General features: G+C 42.2%; 1 long non-coding RNA gene across 2 annotated transcripts in view; it reads right to left on the minus strand.

Annotated features, from left to right (window-relative positions):
- Positions 1 to 23726, minus strand: part of LOC127006520 (uncharacterized) — a 28363-nt gene extending 4637 nt beyond the window's left edge. For both annotated transcript variants that reach the window (XR_007759617.1, XR_007759618.1), the window contains exons 1-2: positions 23602 to 23726; positions 468 to 550 (exon numbers count right to left, since the gene is read on the minus strand). This is a non-coding gene — a long non-coding RNA (uncharacterized LOC127006520). The remainder of the gene's footprint in view (positions 1 to 467; positions 551 to 23601) is intronic.
- Positions 23727 to 24627: the final 901 nt, after the last annotated feature.

A 24627-nucleotide genomic window follows, 5' to 3' on the forward strand; every position in this document is an offset into this window, starting at 1 on the left:
ACTGCAAGAGGAGGCAAGGCCCTTGGAACTTCAAGTCTCCTGGGCCATGACCAAGGTACAAGTGTTTGGAAGCTTACTAGATCAAACAGAATAATCTGTTCACATGTGTGGGTAGGATATTGATATTTTGAAAGTTTCACATACATTGGCAGTATACTGCAGAAAAATGGCAGGTCTCGTCAAGAAGTTTTACGGTAGATATGCTCTGCCCACAGTGTTATGGATTCAGCCAGCTTGAGTATATCACACTGTTGATACCTGTACAGAAGGACAAAGATCCGAATCCTCAAGTTGCTTGTGCTCCTATCTTACTCTATGGCTGTGAGACATGAACACCAAATAGTGACATGGGAAGGTGGATTAATCCTTTAGGTAAGGAGAATCTAAGCAGAATCATGAGATATCGCTGGAATAACTTTCGTCTTAAACTGGAGAGGACTCTGTAAGACTGAATTGAGACTTATTACCTGCAAAGTCCATGAACGCCAACTCCAGGTACACAGGCATGTGGCACACGACCCAGAAGTCATCCCTGCTCACCGAGTTATTTCTGTAAGAGAAAATCCGGAGTGGAGGCGGCCAAAGAATTGAGCAAGTCTGTGAATCCTGCCAGTAGGTACTTAGGAAGGGAATAGGCCTTGCATGAAGACATGTCTCAAGGAACCCCCGGTATCGGTGTCTTATAGTGGGCATGACTACGCTCACCCTCACCCTATGCTCCTGTTGATTGATTGATTCACTCTGGAGATGCTAGTGCTTATTGCTAAATAGAGATTTTACTTGGAAATTTCACTCAGGATTATTTAATTATTGTCTCAAAGAATGCTGAAAATATTGTGTAAGTAAATTTTATCAACTGTATGCCTTTTTAGTACATTGATAAAAGCATAAACCTTCATTTGGACAGAGAGGTGTGTGAATGTGCATTATGCATTATATCAACTTTTTTTTTAACTTAAATTTGGCAGTTTTATCTTTTCCCTGTTTTAATTTTCTGTGTTTAGTATTTTTTGTCATATATCAAGGTGCCATTGCTAGGAAGGATGTCTGATGATGACAAGGATTAAAAGTTTTCATTATCTCCATATTTTACTTCTTGCCATGTCAAGAACAGTATCAGTCAGGAAGCTCAAGAAAACAGGGAAGTATTAGTGTGGATAAAAAATCATTCTTATTCCTCTCAAAAGGTATGCCACTGACTTATGGTGCTACACACTTACAAAAGATTGTTTCCAATAAAGTGTGAAATTCTTTCCTATAGGTCTGGAACCTAAAGAAACAGATAACTTACATAATCTCTAAATACTGAGCAGGGAGATGAAAACTAGAGAGTCATGGAGAAACTGTGCATCCTACAAGAATCTGGACAGCAAGTTGTAGTCATGGTAGTTTTCTAATATCAATGTTTTGGGAAGCTTAGAGTACTGCAAAATACTGAACATGTATAATTCAGAAAGAGTAAAGGAATTTCAGATGTTAACTTTTTTACAGCATTATTTCATATTAAGAAAATGTGATATGTATATCATATGTGATGATTAGGGATGTCAGAGGGAAAGGGTTATATATTTCAATAGATAAAGCTTGCATATTTATTTATCAATTTTAATTTATCACACAGGTATATTTAATGGTATGCTAGAACAATTGTTGTATCACTCATAAAATTGCCATATAGCATGTTGCACATCACAAAATCTGTTGAATCTCAATAATTTTTCTTTGGAAATGGCATCAGTAAAAGCCATTTATTTTCCTAGCACAGCCATTGTTTTTTTCCACCAAGAGTGTCTCAAACTTCTAATTCAGCAACAGTTTAAAAGTAGGATGTACAGATGTATGCCTCCAAAAATATTAATGCAGTATATGGCCTTCAACTGACAAGAATTTCAGTTCTGCTGCTGAAAAATGAAGTTATCCTGACAGGAGGGTTAAAGTGCAAGCCTTTTTTTCCAATTTCAGTAAAGATATTAATTTAATAAATCATAGTTTATTACATAAATCTTCATGCACACATACAGGTTGCAGTGTTTTAGATCTTTAGTTTATCTTCTTGAAAATGGGAGAGTTTCTAAGCATGCAGGAACTGGAATTACAACAACTCTCATTTGCTTCTCTAAAAGGGCTGTGAGGCAAAGTAATATTTGTTCTTATAATATATATATATATATATATATATATATATATATATATATATATATATATATATATATATATATATATATATATATATATATATATATATATATATATATATATATATATATATATATATATATATATATATATATCTATATATATATATATTGCTCACCTTGCTATATTTCTTAGAAAAAGAAACTATAGTAAGAAAAATCTAGCGACTCAAGCTGCTTCACACTTTTATTTTTCAATAAGTTGATGCAAAAGTGAGCTAAATCACATTTAAAGTTATATGCAGTCTATGATGATGTATCAAATAAGCACAAGTTTTGAATGCGTCTGCTTCATTTTTGAAGAAAAATACAGAATAAATTCTGGCATATATGTAATACCTTGTTACACCATCCCTCTGGTGAGAGCAGCCAATGATGGTGACTATATTTTGAATGCTGACAGAGGGCACCTGTATGCTATCAAGCCAGCAGGTATTTATTTCCTCAGTCAAGGTACTGACTTCTGTAGGAAGGCAACTTTCAGTAACTATGTAATTATCTTTCTGCAAGTTAAAAATTACATAACAACAATGGCTACTCTTGCCTTACAGCTGGTGTTGAGTACCGCATGCAACATTTTATTCAAATATATATTTGTCAAAAATGAAGTTTACACAGTACAAAAAATGTGCCTACTTTATACATTAGCAGGATCACTGTAAATCAGATATTACTTTTTAAATTTTTTTTTTATGTTTCCACCAATGGCACCAGTAGGCTTTCTTAGTAAGGTCTGATGGTTGGGCCCAGCTGTTGTGTTTATAGTTGCGCCCTCTTGCATGGCTCATGTTGACCCCCGGAGCTCATTAGTGATGCTCTCTTTTGGAGAATCTAGAGTCCGTGTTGATAGCTTGTCTTCTGGACAGCACGTGGGTCATCTTAGGCCACTCGGCAGTGACTGAAAAATCCCAGTTTGAGGCAATGTGCGGGGTGTGAACCTATGTCGTCACACTAACCACTCAGCCACCACCTCCCCAGCTTGATTAAATTGTGGCTAGAAGCAACTGAAGTTGGCAGGTTTTCTCTACAATGGCTTGTTTTTGCAAGAAATAGAGCGAGGTAAGGAAGGCATTCTTCTCTGCTATATTTTCATGCAATTTTTTTTGAATTACTTGAATGAAACATTATAGTACTTCCCTCACAGCCCTTTTAAAGTAACAAAAGAAGATATTGCATAGCTGACCATGCCAAGAGACTGGAAGGCACAGTGCTGCCCCCTACTTACATGGACTGTGGAAAGTCCCTATTTCAGTGTGGGTGGGTGGGTGCCTGTATTCACCATGGTTATCTATTTTGTAAAATTTTGTTGTCCATCATTTCTTACTTTATACCTATCAATGAGGGGTATAAATAAATAATCAGGCATCAGTCACATTCATATGTGTAATTATGTGGGGGGGAATTAAAAGGAGCATTTCTAGGTGATTCACATTACACTTCATTTAGCCCTATTGAGGAGGTAACCAGCAAAGATGGCAAATTCATTCTCAGCAGGATCATGAATACAGCTATGGTACGTAATACTGAAGAGTCTCACTGCTGAATGAAATGACATCACTAATGTATATACTTACTGTACTTAGTGACAGTGGTGACCAGACTGACCTTAAACTGCACATAATGAAACATGTTGCTGCTATTTTTAGCTTAAATGTTTTCTTTACTGCCAATGCATTTTAACATACTGTACAGGAAGCCTCACATGCTGCCATGTTATATATGTATGTGTGTGTGCATAACACACACACACACACACACACACACACACACACACACACTTGCACATACTTACATACATACATACATTATCAACCCAGTAAAAGGATATGTTTGTATACTTAAGTTGAGCCAGAGTGATTATAAATATTTTTACCCAACTTGTTATTAATTAGTTTCAATAAAAACTTAAGTCAAAAGGAGTTTGTGCATATGCCAAATGTGTTTCATTTTGTTTCAGGTTACTTTTTCAAGTATTCATTCGTCATACTCGACCTACAGCCCCAGCAGGTTTTTATTTTTATTTATATAAGTAAAGAAATGTTATGAGTCAAGGGTCATACAGCTTTACATAGCTTTTACCCTTGTCCATTCTACATACTTTACATACTTCTACATGACTTTATTTTCTCTTATTATATAACTAAAAGCTTTGATTGGTCTTTGCATTCATCTAAGATGTCCTTCTCAATGCTCATTTGTGTATCGTGGCCTTCTGATCCTAATGTACGTATTTGTTTCTTGCTTGTTTCTGTCTCTCATAAGCACATGAATTCATTGCTGCGTCTGCTATATCTAATCTGCATTAGAACTTCCTTAATTTTGCTTTCACATTGATATTATAATCAAGCCATCCTTTTAACCTCTTTGATTGTCAAAAATCTTTTTAATATTTCTGCTTTGCAAATTTCACAAAATTTTAAGTACTGTGTCTACATTTCCTTTTGCTAGTACTTGTTTTCAGTTAACATTTTAAAATGTTTCTGTAGTTCTCCTTTTTAGTTCAGTAGATTCTTATAGTCTTCCTCTTCATTATATATACCATAAGATACAATAACATTATATTATATTCTATACATGATTACTCTTGCTTGCATGTTTTGAAGATCATCCTTTTGCCTTGTGAACACTAAATCTAATAAGGATAATTCGTCTTTTCTGATACTGGATATACTGGATGTTACTTGCTGATACTGATATTTCTAAAAGCTTGTTACCCCAGAGATACTTTCCTAGCTCATGTTGCATTGAAATTTCCATTTCTTATTTACATTTTGATGTATCCTTTTCATTTTGCAATACTACTTGGGTATTTTTTTATTTTGTTTTCAACAAACTTTCTGTATTTATCCTTGTTCCAGGTCATTGTTTGAATAGGCATATTTACAGTCTTGTTGGTGTGAGTGTCCATAATGGTACAGTCTTGGATGCTACCTCCAAGCAGCAGTGTTACATGGTTGTCAAGTAGGTGATGGGTTCCTATCACGTCTGCTTCCAGTGGGTTCTATGGAAACAACAATGAGAGACAAATGGTGGTCTCTGTTCCTGCAGAAATACAACAGTTATATGTAACAAGGTGATTGGAAGCAAGGTTGGCAGATCGGCTTTTTTATCACCAAATCCAAGAAATAAGGTCTTTTTTAAGCTTGGTTGGCATTAGAAAATTCATTTCACTTTTTTGCTTTTTCCTGGCTTTTTTTACATGCTAAAATTATCTGCATGAAAATTGTACATCATCATTCCTCTAAAACATTTTCATTGAAATGTTTTCTTGGTCTGTTACATTTCGTTAGTTTTTTTTTTTTTTTTTACAACAAAGGCAGCTCAAGGGCGCAAAAAAATGAAACAATAATAACAAAAAAAGCCCGCTACATGCTGCTCCCATAAAAGAAATAAAAGAGGTGTCCGAAAGGAAGATCAATTTCGGGAGGAGAGGTGTCCTGATACCCTCCTCTTGAAAGAGTTCAAGTCGTAGGCAGGAGGAAATACAGATGAAGGAAGATTGTTCCAGAATTTACCAGCGTGAGGGATGAAGGAGTGAAGATGCTGGTTAACTCTTGCATAAGGGGTTTGGACAGTGCAAGGATGAGCATGAGTAGAAAGTCGTGTGCAGCGGGGCCGCGGGAGGGGGGGAGGCATGCAGTTAGCAAGTTCAGAAGAGCAGTCAATGTGGAAATATCGATAGAAGATAGAGAGGCAACATCGCGGCGGAATTTAAGAGTTAGAAGGCTATCAGTAGGAGGAGGAGAGCTGATGAGACGAAGAGCCTTAGACTCCACTCTGTCCAGAAGAGCTGTGTGAGTGGAGCCCCCCCACATGTGAGATGCATACTCCATACGAGGGCGGACAAGGCCCCTGTATATGGATAGCAACTGTGCGGGGGAGAAGAACTGGCGGAGGCGATACAGAACGCCCAACCTCGAGGAAGCTGATTTAGCAAGAGAGGAGATATGAAGTTTCCAGTTGAGATTTTGAGTTAAGGATAGACCGAGGATGTTTAGTGTTGAAGAAGGTGACAGCTGAGTGTTGTCGAAGAATAGGAGATAGGTGTTTGGAAGATTGTGTCGAGTTGATAGGTGGAGGGGCAGAAGGAACCTTGTGTCCTTCAATGCCTCAAAAACTCAAATTGAGTTTTTGAGGCATTGAAGGACACAAGGTTCCTTCTGCCCCAATCGGAAATGATAGCAAGGTCTGAGGTTAAGCGTTCTGCAGCCTCCAGTCTGGAGTCGTGTACTTCCTTTCGTGATGGTCTTCTACTGAAAGAAGTTGAATAATGCAGAGTGGAGTCGTCAGCATATGAGTGGACAGGACAGTTTGTTATGGAAAGAAGATCATTGATGAATAACAGGAAGAGAGTGGGTGATAGGACAGAGCCCTGTGGAACGCCACTGTTGATAGGTTTAGGGGAAGAGCAGTGACTGTCTACCACTGCAGAGATAGAACGGCTGGAAAGGAAACTGGAGATAAAGGAACAGAGAGAGGGATAGAATCCGATAGAGGGCAGTTTAGAAAGCAAAGACTGGTGCCAGACTCTATCGAAGGCTTTCGATATGTCTAGCGCAACAGAGAAAGTTTCACCGAAACGGCTAAGAGAGGATGACCAAGAGTCAGTTAAGAGAGCAAGAAGATCGCCAGTAGAACGCCCCTTGTGGAATCCATACTGGCGATCAGATAGGTTAGAAGTGGAAAGTTGCTTTTTAATCTTCCGTTTAAGGATTGATTCAAAAGCTTTAGATAGACAGGAAAGTAAAGCTATAGGGCGGTAGTTTGAGGGATTGGAATGGTCACCCTTCTTAGGCACAGGCTGTACAAAGGCATACTTCCAGCAGGAAGGAAAAATAGATGTTGATAGGCAGAGATGAAAAAGTTTGACCAGGCAGGGTGTCAGCACAGAAGCACAGTTTTTAAGGACAATTGGAGGCACTCCATCAGGTCCATAAGCCTTCTGAGAGTTGAGGCCAGAGAGGGCATAGAAAACATCATTTGGAAGAATCTTAATAACAAGCATAAAGGAGTCAGAGGGGGGATGAGTAGGAGGAATATGCCCAGAATCATCCAAGGTGGAGTTCTTACAGAAAGTTTGAGCAAAGAGTTCAGCCTTAGAGATAGATGAGACGGCAGTGCTGCCGTCAGGGTTAAGGAGAGGAGGGAAAGAGGAAGAAGTGAAATTGGAGGAGATATTTTTGGCTAGATGCCAGAAGTCACAGGAAAAATTAGAAGAAGCAAGGTGTTGACATTTTCTGTTTATAAAAGAAGTTTTGGTAAGTCGGAGAATAGATTTGGCACGATTCCGGGCTGAAATGTAAAGGTCAAAGTTAGTCGGAGTTCGAAGGCTCTGGAACCTTTTGTGAGCTGCCTCTCCATCTTTAATAGCATGAGAAAAAGCGTGATTAAACCAAGGCTTTTTAGCATGAGTAGAGAAAGTACATGGAATGTATGCCTCCATTCCAGAGGCAATCACCTCTGTGATGCGCTGAGCACACACAGAGGGGTCTCTCTCCTGGAAGCAGTAATCATTCCACAGGAAATCGGAAAAGTACATCCTCAGGTCGTCCCACCGAGCTGAAGCAAAATGCCAGAAGCATCGCCTCTTTGGCGGGTCCAGAGGATGTACAAGAGCGATAGGACAGGATACAGAAATAAGGTTATGATCAGAGGAGCCCAACGAAGAGAACAGTTTGACAGAGTAAGCAGAAGGATTAGAGGTAAGCAAGAGGTCTAGAATGTTGGGCCTGTCTCCAAGCTTGCATCAAATAGTATTTTTGCCATCAGAAATACCAAATTGGTTTTGCCATATAGAATTATAAGATGGAAATCATACAAAGATGAAAATGGCAAAGTGTATGGAAACCTGCATCTACCTTGTGAAATGTTTCGTCTCCAGAATATTTTGCTCATGGCTGTATTTTGCCTTCATTTCAAGGAAATTTCAATTTTATGTTCGATAGGTATTACAGTAATACCTCGGTTTATGAGTGCCTTGATTTACGAACGGTGATTTGGTGTACAAGCATCCTGTTTGTACATGTCGAAGACCCGAGTGTGGGTTCCCTTTGTTCGCCGCAAGATGAGAGTGCTAAGCAGAAAACAATGGGAATGGGGTCTCAAGCTAGTGTTACACTGAGCCTTTTTCCTCCACCCACGTTGGTGGTAGGTGCAACCAGCAACTCCAACTTTTCTGGGTGTTCGTCATACACAACCAAGGTCGGTTGCCCATTGACCCTGCCTGGTCAAACTATTTCACCTCTGCCTGTCAACATCTACCTTTCCTTCCTGCTGGAAGTACGCCTTCATACAGCCTGTGCCTAAGAAGAGTGACCGTTGCAATCCCTCAAACTACCGCCCTATAGCTTTGCTTTCTTGTCTATCTAAAGCTTTTGAATCAATCCTTAACCAGAAGATTAAAAAGCATCTTTCCACTTCTGACCTTCTATCTGATCGCCAGTATGGGTTCTGCAAAGGGCGTTCTACTGGCGATCTTCTTGCTCTCTTTACCGATTCTTGGTCATCCTCTCTTAGCTGTTTCTGTGGAACTTTCTCAGTTGCGCTAGACATATCGAAAACTTTCAATAGAGTCTGGCACAAGTCTTTTCTTTCTAAACTGCCCTCTTTCGGATTCTATCCCTCTCTCTGTTCCTTTATCTCCAGTTTCCTTTCCGGCTGTTCTATCTCTGCTGTGGTAGACGGTCACTGTTCTTCCCCTAAACCTATCAAAAGTGGTGTTCCACAGGGCTCTGTCCTATCACCCACTCTCTTCCTTTTATTCATCAATGATCTTCTTTCCATAACAAGCTGTCCTATCCACTCATGTGCTGATGACTCCACTCTGCATTATTCAACTTCTTTCAATAGAAGACCCTCTCAACAGGAATTACATGACTCCAGACTGAAGGCTGCAGAACGCTTAACCTCAGACCTTGCTATCATTTCCGATTGGGGTAAAAGGAACCTTGTGTCCTTCAATGCCTCAAAAACTCAATTTCTCCACCAATCATTTCGACACAATCTTTCAAACATCTATCCCTGATTCTTCGACAACACTCAGCTGTCACCTTCTTCAACACTAAATATCCTCGTTCGATCCATAACTCAAAATCTTAACTGGAAACTTCACATCTCCTCTCTCACTAAATCAGCTTCCTCAAGGTTGGGCGTTCTGTATCATCTCCACCAGTTCTTCTCCCCCGCACAGTTGCTATCCATAAACATGGGCCTTGTCCGCCCTCGTATGGAGTATGCATCTCACGTGTGGGGGGGCTCCACTCACACAGCTCTTCTGGACAGAGTGGAGTCTAAGGCTCTTCGTCTCATCAGCTCTCCTTTTCTTGCTGATAGGTTTCTACCTCTTAAATTCAGCTGCCATGTTGCCCCTCTTTCTATCTTTTATCGATATTTTCACACTGACTGCTCTTCTGAACTTGCTAACTGCATGCCTCCTCCCTCCCACAGCCTCGCCACACATGACTTTCTACTCAAGCTCATCCCTATACTGTCCAAACCCTTTATGCAAGAGTTAACCAGCATCTTCACTCTTTCATCCCTCACGCTGGTAAACTCTGGAACAATCTTCCTTCATCTGTATTTCCTCCTGCGTACGACTTGAACTCCTTTAAGAGGAGGGTGTCAGGACACCTCTCCTCCCGAAATTGATTTCTCTTTCGGCCACTCCTCTCTAATCTTTTTAGGGGCAGTAGCTAAGTAGCGGGGTTTTTTTATTTTCATTTTTTTTCTTTAAGCCCTTGAACAGCCTCCTCTGCTGTAAAAACAAACAAAAAAACAACAACAATGTAAACAAACCAGTCGCCCTGTATCCACATGGCACTGTTGACAAAAGAAAAGGCTGTTGTGTATGTGCTGCTGTTACTCAAATTATGGACTTGTTGCTAGAGTTAAACGGAAGGAAGAAGCAGTTGTGGGTACGATCATGGCTTAAAAAATGGGAGGGCAGGAGTTTTTACCCAAACCAACAACTCGCTCCCAGTTTGGCATACAGGCAACCGCGGTTGCTCCTAGCTCCAACGGTTGGAGGAAAACGCCAACAGTGACAATGCCTTCAGTCCACGTTGTACACTCACAGAGGTAGCAACCATGAGTTTGTGTACGCTTACGTTTGTGCTCTAGTGTGCAATCTTTGTGTTTTCAGCACTATATTATTAATATAATATTTATAATATTTATATTTATATTATTTACTATATTATTTATATAATTTATATATATTTTTTTACAGCTAAGGAGACAGTTCAAGGGCGTAAAGAAAAATATTAAAAAAAAGCCCGCTACTTACTGCTCCTGAATAGAGGTCAAAGGAGTGTCCAAAAAGAGAGGTAAATTTCAGGAGGAGAGGTGTCCTGATACCCTCCTCTTGAAAGAATTCAAGTCATAGGCAGGAGGAAATACAGATGAAGGAAGATTGTTCCAGAGTTTACCAGCGTGAGGGATGAAAGAGTGAAGATGCTGGTTAACTCTTGCATAAGGGGTTTGGACAGTATAGGGATGAGCATGAGTAGAAAGTCGTGTGCAGCGGGGCCGCGGGAAGGGGGGAGGCATGTAGTTAGCAAGTTCAGAAGAGCAGTCAGCATGAAAATATTGATAGAAGATAGAAGGAGAGGCAACATGGTGGCGGAATTTGAGAGGTATAAGACTGTCAGTATGAGGAGGAGAGCTGATGAGACACAGAGCCTTTGACTCCACTCTGTCAAGGAGAGTTGTGTGAGTGGAGCCCCCCCACACATGAGATGCATACTCCATACGAGGGCGGACAAGGCCCTGTAAATGGATAGCAACTGTACGGGGGAGAAGAACTGGCGGAGACGGTACAGAACGCCCAGCCTCGAGGAAGCTGATTTAGTAAGAGATGAGATATGAAGTTTCCAGTTGAGATTTTGAGTTAAGGATAGACCGAGAATGTTTAGTGTTGAAGAAGGTGATAGCCGAGTGTTGTCGAAGATTAGGGGATAGTTGTTTGGAAGATTGTCGAGTGGATAGGTGGAGAAACTGTGTTTTAGAGGCATTTAAGGACACAAGGTTCCTTTTGCCCCAATCTGAAATAATAGTAAGGTCTGAGGCTAAGCGTTCTGTTGCCTCCAGCCTTGAATCGTTAAGTTCCTGAAGGGTGGGTCTTCTATTAAAACAAGTTGAGTAATGCAGAGTGGAGTCATCGGCGTAAGAATGGATAGGACAGTTCGTTTTGGAAAGAAGATCATCAATGAACGACAGAGTGGGAGATAGGACAGAACCCTGTGGAACACCACTGTTAATAGGTTTAGGGGAAGAACAGTGACTGTCTACCACAGCAGAAATGGAACATTCAGAAAGGAAACTGGAGATAAAGGTACAGAGAGAAGGATAGAAACCGTAAGAGGGTAGTTTGGAGAGCAAAGATTTGTGCCAGACCCTATCAAAAGCTTTTAATATGTCCAGCGCAATAGCAAAGGTTTCACCGAAACGGCTGAGAGGATGACCAAGAGTCAGTTAGGAAGGCAAGGAGATCGCCAGTAGAACGTCCCTTGCGGAACCCATACTGGCGATCAGATAGAAGGTCAGAAATGGAAAGGTGCTTTTGAATCTTCCGGTTAAGGATTGATTCAAAAGATTTAGATAGATAAGAAAGTAAAGCTACGGGACAGTAGTTTGAATCATTGCTATTTGTTAGTAAAATTACTTGTATTCTGAATAAAATAACATGTATAACGATTTTTGTTAATATTTTTTGGAATATGGGATGCATTAATGGGATTCACATTAATTTAAATGGGGAAATTTGTTTTGGTTTACGAGTTTTTTCGGTTTGCGAGCTAATTTCCTGAACAAATTTAACTCGTACACCGAGGTATGACTATTTCTTAAGGTGTGGTATTTCTACTTCTGGTCTTAAAATATGAGTGCTTTACACACACAGTGCAATGCAATGACACCGAATCTGAAAAAAATGGTAAACAAAAGTGAAGGTCATTGTTGCCATGAAGATGAATGTAATTAAGGGGCCTCGAGTGGTGGAGAAGCGAACTAAGAGCCAGTATGGTATATTAAGTCATCTCCTCTCCTTTCCTCTTCTTCCTCTCCTCTCCTCTCCTCTTCTTTCTCTCTTTCTGGCGTTTTTTCAACTTAATAGACATGTTTCCGGTCAACATATTTATTTGAAATTCTGTCTGTACGGATAAAATAGTCCCTAAATTCAGCTATGGTACTATTTTTTCTTTATGTAAAATAGTAAATGTGGTATAAAATATGGATTAAACTTGAGGGAAAATCACGTGACCTGGAAACGGGTGCTGATTAGTCGTGACGTCACGATGCAGTCGGCAGGCCGCCAACTTTGTGTTATTCCGAGATTGTGTTGTGGTGTATGTTTCTAGTGTCTAGCAATGACTGGAGACGTAACCTGCAGTCATTGGTGCTTCGTGCCAATGTGCAAGTGTGTGTGTGTGTGTGTGTGTGTGTGTGTGTGTGTTAATTCAAAAGAGCCTCCATCCGGAAGGGAGTTACGATGGGAACAATCGGTTAGATTGTTCGCATTGCAATTCATCGGCCCCTGCCGGAACGCCGATGACTGTGGCACTCAACCATATCTTTTACTATACTACAGATAAATAATACCAAAAACTAAAGAATTATACATAAAGAATAACAAAATAAAGGACGAGTTGGGTCTTATGTGGGGCGCTGCTGGCATAGCACTGCTGCGTTCCCGCGGATCACTGCGAGGCTGACCCGCTGCCGCAGCCACTCTGTTTCCCGCTTTTCCCCCGTCCTCTCTCGGATGCGCCTGCCGAGGGTCTTGATGAGGTCGCTGAAGGCGGGACCGAGGACTCCGGTCGTCTCCACTCTCCACCGTCAGCGGCATGAAGTCATACCGCTGACCGAGGTCGGCGTAGCGCTGCCGTTTCCGGGCCTCGGCGGAGCGTGCGGCAGTGTGTGTGTGCGTGCTCTGTGTCTGTGTCTGTGTATATATATATATATATATATATATATATATATATATATATATATATATATATATATATATATATATATATATATATATATATATATATATATATATATATCGAGTTGAATCTCACGGACCCTTTTTTAAATACTGACTCTGTGTGAGAATTCGAACATGATGTCAGCGGTGATTTTGGATGATTCATTGTCTAATAATTTGTAAGAAAAGAGTTTCAGCTTCTACGTAAATGAGCAGGTTAATTGGCGTAGTAGTAATAATAGAAATAGTAGTAGTAGTAGTTGTAGTAGTAGTAGTAGTAGTAGCAGTGGTGGTGGTGATGGTAGTAGTGGTGGTTTTATCTTCTTCTTCTTCTTCTTATTATTATTATTATTACTATTACTATTATTATATCATAAGTAGCAGAATTTCTTGTTGTTTCCTCTCACCACTAATCCATTGTCCCCCCCCCCCCCCCAGGGTAATAGAGGCATATGAAATTGAAATAAGTGGGCAGTTAACATAAGTATTTAGGAAGTCACTAGACACAGGGGTGGTGCCTGTTTCATGGAGGCAGGCACACGTTATTCCAATATTTAAGAAGGGAGACAAATCTTCTATGGAGAACTATAGGCCGATTAGTTTGACATCAGTTATAGGTAAAATGCTTGAGTCAATAATAGCAGATAGTATTAGGGACCATATTGACAAACATAATTTAATTCCGACTCACAGCATTGGTTTATTAAAGGAAAGTCGTGCCTCACTAATCTTTTATCCTTTTACAATAGAGTATACAAGGCAGCTGACAATGATGAGAGCTATGATATTGTTTATCTTGATTTTATTAAGGCCTTCGATAAGGTACCTCACCAGAGACTGTTAAATAAAATCAGGGCTCATGGGATGAGAGGGAAGGTATTTGATTGGATTAAGGCGTGGATTAGCGACAGGAAACAGAGGGTTACCATTAACGGTAAAAAATCCGAATGGGGTAATGTTACCAGTGGGGTTCCTAAAGATTCAGTTTTAGGCCCACTTTTATTCATTATCTACATCAATGACATAGACAATGGGATAACTAGTGACAGGTAAATTTGCAAATGACACCAAAATAGGACGCATTATTAGGACAGGGGAGGATACTAGAGCACTGCAGGAGGATCTCAACAAACTGTCAGCTTGGTCAGAGAAATGGCAGATGAATTTTAATATCACCAAGTGTAGCGTACTTAGTGTAGGAAAACGCAACCCATTACACGGGTATAGTTTAGACTCCACAGCGATAGGCAGGTCTGAGTGTGAAAGGGATTTGGGAGTGTTAGTGAACTCTGACATAAAACTAAGGAAGCAATGTATTAGTGCAAGGAATAGGGTTAAGAGGGTATTAGGCTTTATTAACAGGACAGTAACCAACAGGAGTGCAGAGGTCATCCTCAGACTCTATCTGGCGTTAGTTTGGCCACACTTAGATTATGCTGCCCAGTTTTGGTGCCCACACTACAGAATGGACATCAACTTGCTAGAATCAGTTCAGAGGAGGATGACCAAGATGATTCAGGGGCTGAGGAACCTCCCTTATCAAAATAGGCTGAAACATCTAAACTTACATTCACTAGAAAGACGAAGAGTGCGGGGAGATCTGATAGAAGTATTCAAATGGGTCAAGGGTTACAACAAAGGCGATATAAGTAAAGTACTGAGAATTAGCCAGCAGGATAGAACTCGCAGTAATGGATTTAAATTAGAAAAGTATAGATTTAGGAGAGATATAGGCAAGCATTGGTGTAGTAATAGGGTGGGGGGGGAATGGAATAGACTCAGCAATCACATAGTTAGTGCAGGGACGATAGCTTGTTTAAAGAGTAGACTGGACGAGGATGACAGGTGGTAGTGAGGTGTGGGTGCAGTAAGGTGACAGGGCACTGGAGCGTACGCCAGTACCGAAGGTAAACGAGGATCAAGCCTCTACCTGTAATCACTGAAACTACACCTCACCCATCGTGAGCAGTGGGGGGGATTCTGGAGCTGCCCTGTGTAGGCCACCCGGCCTCTTGCAGTTTCCCTATGTTCTTATGTTCTTCTTTCTTATGATAAGTTTTTTTTTTATAGTTGTTCTTATTTTTAGCGTCACTGAAATCTCAAAATGTTAATCTTTGGATTTTTAATGTAAGTTCTTCCCTCCAACCCACATTTAATATTTTCTTTATAAATTTTGCTTCAGTAAAAAATGCATATAAGCGCCTTGTGTCCTTGGAACATCCTACAAAGAGAAAATGAGACATTAAGAAAACGAAGAAAACGACACTTATGTACGCAGCCACGGCCGATAACTCCAGCAACACACACACACACACCAGCAGAATGTAGCGAAAGAGGCGAGTGGAAAGTTGTGATTCGCAAGAATAAGTTTTGTATTAAAAAGACCCCAGAGGCTTAACACACACACACACACACACACACACACACACACACACACACACACACACACACACACACACACACACACACACACACACACACAACACACACACACACACACACACACACACACACACACACACACACACACACACACACACACACACACACACACACACACACACACACACACACACACACACACACACACACACACACACACACACACACACACACACACACACACACACACACACACACACACACACACACACACACACACACACACACACACACACACACACACACACACACACACACAAACATCACACCAGCAAAACAATTCTGCACATGTCTGTCCTCGTGTCAATACGTAAATAAAGACCAGATCACGGCCGGGACGTCACAAGGGACGGGACATGACTCTCAGGCGGACGTGAGGCTCTTGAAGAATGTGAAAAAGTAGGAAGGAACTGAAAGGATAGGAAAGTAAGAGAGTGTGTGTGTGTGTGTGTAGGGAATATGTGGGGAAGAGGTGAGGGAGGGGATAAAAAAAGGTGTGTGTAAAGAGGAGTAAGTGGGGGAAGGGGCAAGGGGGAAACTAAAAAATAATGTAAGGATAGGAACGCTAAAACGAGGGGATTTAACATGGAGGTAGGATGGGAGGAGGGGCCCTGCTCGCCCCGCGCACTTCACCAGTGAGTGAGGCCTGACAGTCCGGCCGAGGCCACGGCCATGTGTGAAAGGGATTTGGGAGTGTTAGTGAACTCTGACCTAAAACTAAGGAAGCAATGTATTAGTTCGAGGAATAGGGCCAACAGGGTATTAGGCTTTATTAACAGGACAGTAACCAACAGGAGTGCAGAGGTCTTTCTCAGACTCTATTTAGCGTTAGTTAGGCCACACTTAGATTATGCTGTCCAGTTTTGGTGCCCACACTACAGAATGGACATCAACTTGCTAGAATCAGTTCAGAGGAGGATGACCAAGATGATTCAGGGGCTGACACAGGACAGCAAAGGCGAAGGCTCCTCCCTTCCCACCAGTCCCTCCAGCCGAGGCTGGCATGAAAAGGAAGAATACTATGTAGTATAGAAAAAAAACTACAATGGAATTTTACATGGACAGAAGGAAGATCATACACGACAACTAAGCAAACACTACTTTCTGTTAAACCGGAGCAAAATAGCGGATGTTTGGGTTAGCTTCTAAATATTTGTCTAGTTGGTTTTTGAATGTGCAAATAGTTTCACTTTCGACGACGTTTTGAGGTAAACCATTCCATACATTGATGACACGGTTGAAGAAGAAGTGTTTTGATACATTTGAGTTGAAACGCTTCCTCGTTATTTTGTATCCATTGTTTCTTGTTACACTTGATTGACTGTAAAATAATAATGAACATTAACGTTATCGAATCCCTTGAAAATTTTAAACACTTCTATAAAGTCACCTCTTAGCCTGCGCTGTGATAAGCTGAATAAGTTAAGTTCTTTAAGTCTGTCTTCGTACGGTTTGTTTCGCAGTCTAGGGATCATTTTCGTGGCTCGACGCTGCACCCTCTCGAGTTTATCAATATCCTTTCTGTAATAGGGAGACCAAAATTGAACGCATTACTCAAGATGTGGGCGAACTAACGAATTGTAGTGTCAATATTACTTTTTTCTGATTTGTGTTCAAATGTACGACCAATAAATCCGATCAGTTTGTTGGCAGTTTTTACTACTTCTGTGCAATGTTGACTCGGTTTAAGATCGTTCGAAATTATTACTCCGAGATCTTTTTCTTTGTTGGCTTCAGAGAGTTGCACTCCGTTAATTTGATAATGAATACGATCGTTGTTGATTCCGATATGCATAACCTTGCACTTTTCAATTTTGAAATTCATTTGCCGTGTTCGTGGCCAACTGCTTAAACGTTCCAGCTCAGCTTGGAAGTGTTCTTTATCCATTGTCGTAGTGACTCTGCTGGCTATTTTTGTGTCGTCTGCAAATTTTGATATTTTACACGATAGCCCCTCGTCAGTGTCATTTACGTACACTAATAACAGAACAGGTCCCAACACCGATCACTGTAGAACACCGCTTTTGACATCTCGCCAGTCAGATGATATACTATTCATAACAACTCTGTTTACGGTCGGTAAGCCAGTCTTTGAGCCACTTATGAATTTTACCAGTTATACCGTAAGCTTGCAATTTACTAGGGAGGTGGTTGCTTCCTGAAAATTCAAATATACAATGTCTACTGATTGACTTTCATCGTAGTTGAAGAAATCGAGAAGGTTAGTCAAACAGGAACGTTTGTTTCGAAAACCATGTTGCGAATCCTTAATTTGTCTGTTATCTTAAAAATAACTTTTACCATTTTTTCGCGAATGATTGTCTCTAAAATTTTGCACACGATTGACGTTAGACTGATCGGTCGATAATTACCTGGTTGCGACTTGTTGCCTTTTTTTAAAGATAGGAGTTACGTTAGCGAGTTTCCATTCTAGTGGTACATTTCCTGTGTTTAGCGACTTTGAGAATATGTTCAAGAGGGGCTTGCTGATCTGATGTTTTTGCCTCTTTAAGAATATGCGGGGATATTTTATCTGGGCCGGGCGTTTTTTTTTACTTTAATATTATCGATCATTTGTATTATATTACTTTCTACAGTGTCGCTAATACTACTCACGGATGTGTTATCAATATATCTAGGGGCTTCAGGATGCCTTTCGGATAAGATTTCTTCTGTAAAAACGGAGGCAAAAAAATCATTCAATATGTAACTCCTACGTAACTCCTATCTTTAAAAAAAGGCGCAGGAGACAGACATCTTTCTTCTACTTTTTCTTCACAGGCTGACACGTCCATCCAGAAGGCTCGTTGTATGCTGAATGAAAGAATGAAGAGAGCAGCCAGGGTGGGGTCAAATCTGGTCAGGTTCATGCTCAGGTCACGGTTAAGCAAAGGAGTGGCAGGTTTCACAGGGCTGAGCAAAGGAGTGGCAGGTTTCACAGGGCTGAGCAAAGGAGTGGCAGGTTTCACAGGGCTGAGCAAAGGAGTGGCAGGTTTCACAGGGCTGAGCAAAGGAGTGGCAGGTTTCACAGGGCTGAGCAAGGGAGTGGCAGGTTTCACAGGGCTGAGCAAGGGAGTGGCAGGTTTCACAGGGCTGAGCAAGGGAGTGGCAGGTTTCACAGGGCTGAGCAAGGGAGTGGCAGGTTTCACAGGGCTGAGCAAGGGAGTGGCAGGTTTCACAGGGCTGAGCAAGGGAGTGGCAGGTTTCACAGGGCTGAGCAAAGGATTGGCAGGTTTCACAGGGCTGAGCAAGGGAGTGGCAGGTTTCACAGGGCTGAGCAAAGGATTGGCAGGTTTCACAGGGCTGAGCAAGGGAGTGGCAGGTTTCACAGGGCTGAGCAAAGGAGCGGCAGGTTTCACAGGGCTGAGCAAGGGAGTGGCAGGTTTCACAGGGCTGAGCAAGGGAGTGGCAGGTTTCACAGGGCTGAGCAAGGGAGTGGCAGGTTTCACAGGGCTGAGCAAGGGAGTGGCAGGTTTCACAGGGCTGAGCAAGGGAGCGGCTGCTGTGACAGGGCAAGGCAAGGGAGCGGCAGCTGTCTCAGGGCTGGGCAAAGGAGCGACTGCTGTCACCTGCTTTTTGCCAGTCACAGAATGGCCGCCGCCAGACGAAAACGACCTCACTTTTTCCGCGCCTCGACCTCTCCTCCCATCCTACCTCCCAAGATCCAAATGACCTTGCTACCTCCATGGGATTTAAAGAGTTTACGAGTCGATCACGGAAAAGGGTGAGGGCGGTCTTTGGGAGAGGGTGGCAAAGGGGAGCATGTGTGAGGAAACTGGGAGAGAGGGAGCGAAGAGAAGGGAGCTGGAGGAAGGAAAGGATGGAGGAGGGATTTGGGGGAGAATTGGAAGAGGGAAGTGTAATGGAACTGGGAGAGAGTGGAGAATGAGGAGAGGGGGAGAGGAAAAAAAACTGGTAGATTGTGGACTATGAAGAATGAAGGAGGGGATAGGGAGAGGAAAGAAGAGAAGAAATTGGAAAAGGGAAGATGTAAGGAGTACATTGGAAGAAGGAAGATGGTGGGAAGGAGTGCGGGCACTGAAAGAGAACAGGAAGGCATTGCAGGAGAATGGGTAAGGAACAGGTGCATGAGAGCGTACATGAAAAAAATGGGGAAATGGAAAAAATGTAAGGGAGGAACAGGCAGAGAATGGGAAACTGGAAACGTGTAAAGGGAGACAATAAGAGAGTATGGTAGGAGGGAGGGGTTGTGCGGAGAGAAAAAAAGGTATTGATAGATAGAATGGGGGGGCGGAGGCTGGCCGCGGTGTCAACTCCCAAAATTAGAGAAAGGAAGAGGAAAGTGAAATGGAACTGGGAGAGAGGGAAGTGTGTGTGTGTGTGTGTGTGTGTGTGAGAGAGAGGGCACTCCAGCACGCGTCGCCCTCACTTGGGTTCAACAAAGAAAACGTTTGCCTGGCGCTTTCTCGTCAATGTTCGGGGCTGTCTGGAAGAAACACTCGTAGGAGGAGGAAAGCGAGTGAGGAATGAATCTGTTCCACGAATACTACCTAGGCTTGTTTTACAAAGTTGAGTTACACGAGGAAGAAAGACTTACTGGAGTATTTAAGCAGAAAAGGAACTATAACGTCAGTCACGTACTTACAGTGGCAGAAAGGAGAAAGGGCGAGATGAGAGGGTGCTATGAGACTCTCATGACCCTTCCTCTGTGCCCTCTGAATGTTTTATGGCTGTCTTATAATACCAGATTACCCATTGGTCTTATTCCCACAGACATGCAAAAGAAAAATAACAACAACAAATCTCCCTTGACATTTAACAGAGACGTAAATTCAGATCAAAACTTGGTCTGCGTGCCGTAGATGCTGGGATGGCTTAACACACGCCGCCCGGCCACACCCAACTTTCTCGAGATAATGATCCGAGGAGGTGACCTTGAAATCCTCGACTTTTTTTTATTCGTTAACAGTCACTTAAAACTTTATCCTTCTTTTCAATTTTTTTTTCTTGGTTTTCTTTTTCTCTTCCTCCTCCTCCTTCCCCTTCTCCTCCTTCTTTTTCTTCAGTTCCTCCTCCTCCTCCTCCTCAGCGGTGCATGAAAAGGTTAATCGCATGCAAACACGTCACTGGTCTCAGAATAAAATGACCCCACCACTGCTGACCGTTGCTGCTTTCGCTTTTGTTGTTGTGTTGTTGTTGTCGTTGTTGTTGTTGTTGTTAGTCAAAGTTGAAGTGATAGTGGAGGTCGATACAGAAGAACAGGAGACGAGGTGGTTTTGGGGACGGTGGGGTGGTAGTAGTAGTAGTAGTAGTAGTAGTAGTAGTAGTGGTGGTAGTGGTGGTGGTGAAAGAGGAAAAATCAATGTAGAAGGAGGAGCAAATGTTGGTATAGATGAAGATTAAAGCAATGATGGGAGTGGAAAAAGGAGGAGTGGTGAAGGTGGTGGTGAGCAAACGTCAATAGAAGTTGAGGTAATAGCGATAAAGGTGGAGCCAATTATGGTGGAGCAGTAGTGGTGGTAGTAGAGGTAGAAGGGTGGAGATGAGGTGAGGGTGGAGGCAAAGGAAATGGAGGAGGTGGAGGAGACAGGAGGTGGAGCAACACTGGTGGTGATGGAGGTACACACAGAGCCAGTGGAGGCGAGTGTGGAGGCAAATATAGTAAAGATGGAGGTAGAGGCAAAACAAGTGGAAGGGAGGTTGTAGGCAAACGTAGTGGAGGTAGTGGAAGAAATGGAGGAGGTGGAGCAGCAGTGGTGGTGGTGGTGGAGGTGGATGAAAAGCCGGTGGATGGAAGAGTGGAAGCAAAGTTAGTGGAGGTAGAGGCAGTAGGGGAAGTGGAGCAGCAATAATGGTGGTGATGGAGGTCAGCTGCAGGAAGAGTTAGTGGTTGTGATGGTGGAGAGGTGAGGTGGAGACAGAGATGGAGCGGGTGGAGAAGCAGAGCCAGCGGTGGGGAAAGTGGAGCAACCGGTAGAGGAGGTGGAGTAACCGGTGGAGGAGGCAGAGGGATAGTCGGTAGTCGGGAGGGTGGAGACAAAAGTAGTGGAGGTGGAGGCAGAAGTGGAGAAAGTGGAGGCGGCGGGTGGTGTTGATACATGGAGGAGGAAACATAACATCCACTTTAACGCGTCACTTCCAATCAGCGTTTCACTTACATCAACCACCGCCGGCTTGGACATGCGTCAAGGGAAGGGGAGGGAGGGAAGGATAGGGGTGAAGGAGTGACAGGAATGAAGCTGGTAAAGGGGTGAGAGTGAAAGGGAAAGGGAGGGATGAAGGAGGGGTGAAGTAACTAACGAGAATGAAGGTGTTAAAAGGTAAGGCCGTGATAACGGTGGAGGAAAAGTGAGAGGGATGGAGTGAGGGGTGGGAGGGGATGGATGATAGATGGAAATGACAAAAAACAAGAACGCCGACGTAGTAATACATTTTCAACTTCACACACACACACACACACACACACACACACACACACACACACACACACAGGTTGGGTGAGGTCCAGATGGATGGAAAAGACGTGGAACTCTTGGGGGACAGCCAACCGTGTGTGTGTGTGTGTAATTTTTCACCTCTTGGTCTGCTGCGGGTCTCTCGAGACAGCCAGCCGTTCCCTTACGGAAGAGCACAGAGCTCGTAGTACCGATCTTAGGGTAGGACTGAGACCACTCACACACAACACACCGCGACAACGATAGCTGTGAGTGAGTGAGTGAGTGAGTGAGTGAGAGAGAGAGAGAGAGAGAGAGAGAGAGAGAGAGAGAGAGAGAGAGAGAGAGAGAGAGAGAGAGAGAGAGAGAGAGAGAGAGAGAGAGAGAGAGAGAGAGAGAGAGAGAGAGAGAGAGAGAGAGAGAGAGAGAGAGAGAGAGAGATATATATATATATATATATATATATATATATATATATATATATATATATATATATATATATATATATATATATATATATATATATATATATGCTCATTAAACCAAAACGGGACGACATCTAACGGTCACCAGGACGTCGTATTTGTCTAAACAAATATTAAAGTGAAAGAAGTGGCACTCGATTATATTCTCTGTTTCTGCTTTTGTTTGAATAATGTGCCGGGCACCGCAGCTGGTACAACACAATCATATATAGTGAAACCACCCCGAAATCGGTGTGAACGAAAAGATGCAGCTGACATGGAACCAACAGTGTGCTCGGCACTATCATGGCACTTATCACACTGGACAGTAGCTCTCTGCACCCCTATAGCCTTGCACAAAGCTGGCAATGGCATTTGGGGCAGTAGGGTTGACAATAGCGCCCGTGTCTCTACACAGAATCAGCAAGAGAAGGATGTACATTTTTATGTATATCATGTACATTTGTAACGTTGTTGGTGTGCCGCTCGAAACATTGACGATGGTGAAGGAAAGCGATTGTTGTGAGTAAATGCTTGTTTGTGACTGCCGTGCATGCGTTGTTTGTTCTCGGGTGAATTAGTGAGTGTAGGTAAGTGGTAAAAAGTAACTGTGTACAACTAAATGACGTTTCTTGTGTTTTTGGCGCACCCTTCGTGAGCATGTGGGGTGCTGATGTGTAGTCGCCAGGGTAGTCTAATTAGGCTGTTTCGGGTAAAGGGACGAGCTCGTTCAGCATTTAAAAATAAATGACGTCGCTGTCATTGTTACCGTTACCGTTGATGAGGTTTCAGGGCCCATACTTATAAATAAATTAGGCGTTTGACTTATGTCTCGTCTCAGAGGCGAGTTTTCACGTGACACCACCCAGGACACAAACATCATCCAATCCACTTCTCTCCTGAGAATTCCACACAAACGTAACACAAATCCCCCAGTCCCTGGCCCTGACAGCCATGTCGACACTTTCTGTGTGGAGCTACACGAAACACATCCGCTCAGGACCACGACCACTCACTCACTCAATGAAATTATAAAAGAATGTAAAAGACTAATAGGTAAAACGCTAAAATTCTACAATAACAAAGGAAAATGCAAGTGTATAATAATAAAAGTGATATGTGTATGTAGTTTAACTTACTTGTGGGTTGGGAAGGGCGAGAAACGGTGGAGGGAAACACGTCCACACTCGGCGAGAGCGAGCAACCAACTCACTGAATCAATCGTGTTGCACTGGACCACTGAAGGCGGGAGTTTATTCCATTTTCGTTCTAGAACGTTAGTGAAGAACTTGGTGCAGTCTAAATATATTTCTTTACGCTTGAATTTTGTACCATTATTTCTAGTTCGAGATGTGTCATCAATCAAAAATAATTTGGATTCATCCACATTTGTAAAGCCATTCAGTAGTTTGAAACATTCGATCAGTTTCGACCCGAGGCGACGTTTTTCAGAACATATTAAGACGTAACAGACAATTCTTGTCAAGTTTGTTACGTTCTAAGTTAACAATGTCATCCCACAAAACTGTACCACGTAGGCTACCCTGTGAAGTCTGACTAAATTAGTGTCAAGCGGTAGTGTTGCATTCTTATTCCTGAATGAGAAGTTTCTGTCAGTGAAACCCGACATTGCTTTATTTGCTGCGTCAGCGAATTACTAGGACAATTTGAGGTTTGATACAGTTTTGACACCAAGATCCTTAACACACAGCACACTTTTGAGACATTGCATTTCATAACCAAACTTCGTAATTTTAGTTTCAAATTGAAGAATCTGGCACATATCTATGTTGAAGGCATCTCCCATCCATCAGACCAAGCTGAAACTCTACACATTCTCTCGAAGGGTTTGTTTGTCTTGTTTGGTCTGAGTGGATACTGTGACATAACTCCGTTTTATCAGCAAATTATTCAATAAAACGGTTCAGTCCAATATCGATACCAGTGATGTAAATTATGTATCAACTACAGTACTCGACCAAGGACTGTGCGTGAGAGACACTACCATAATAATACCAGGCACCCACTCTAAGGCAGCTCCATCAACCACCATTTTGCCACACCATTTCGCACACACCACTTTGCCCTCAGCACCTAGTTGCTTAATTTTGTCAAATAATTTATGGTGTGAAATTTTATCAAACGCCTCTTGAAAATCCAGATAG

This window comes from Eriocheir sinensis, chromosome 33 (genome assembly GCF_024679095.1).
Source record: "Eriocheir sinensis breed Jianghai 21 chromosome 33, ASM2467909v1, whole genome shotgun sequence".
Lineage (NCBI taxonomy): Eukaryota > Metazoa > Arthropoda > Malacostraca > Decapoda > Varunidae > Eriocheir > Eriocheir sinensis.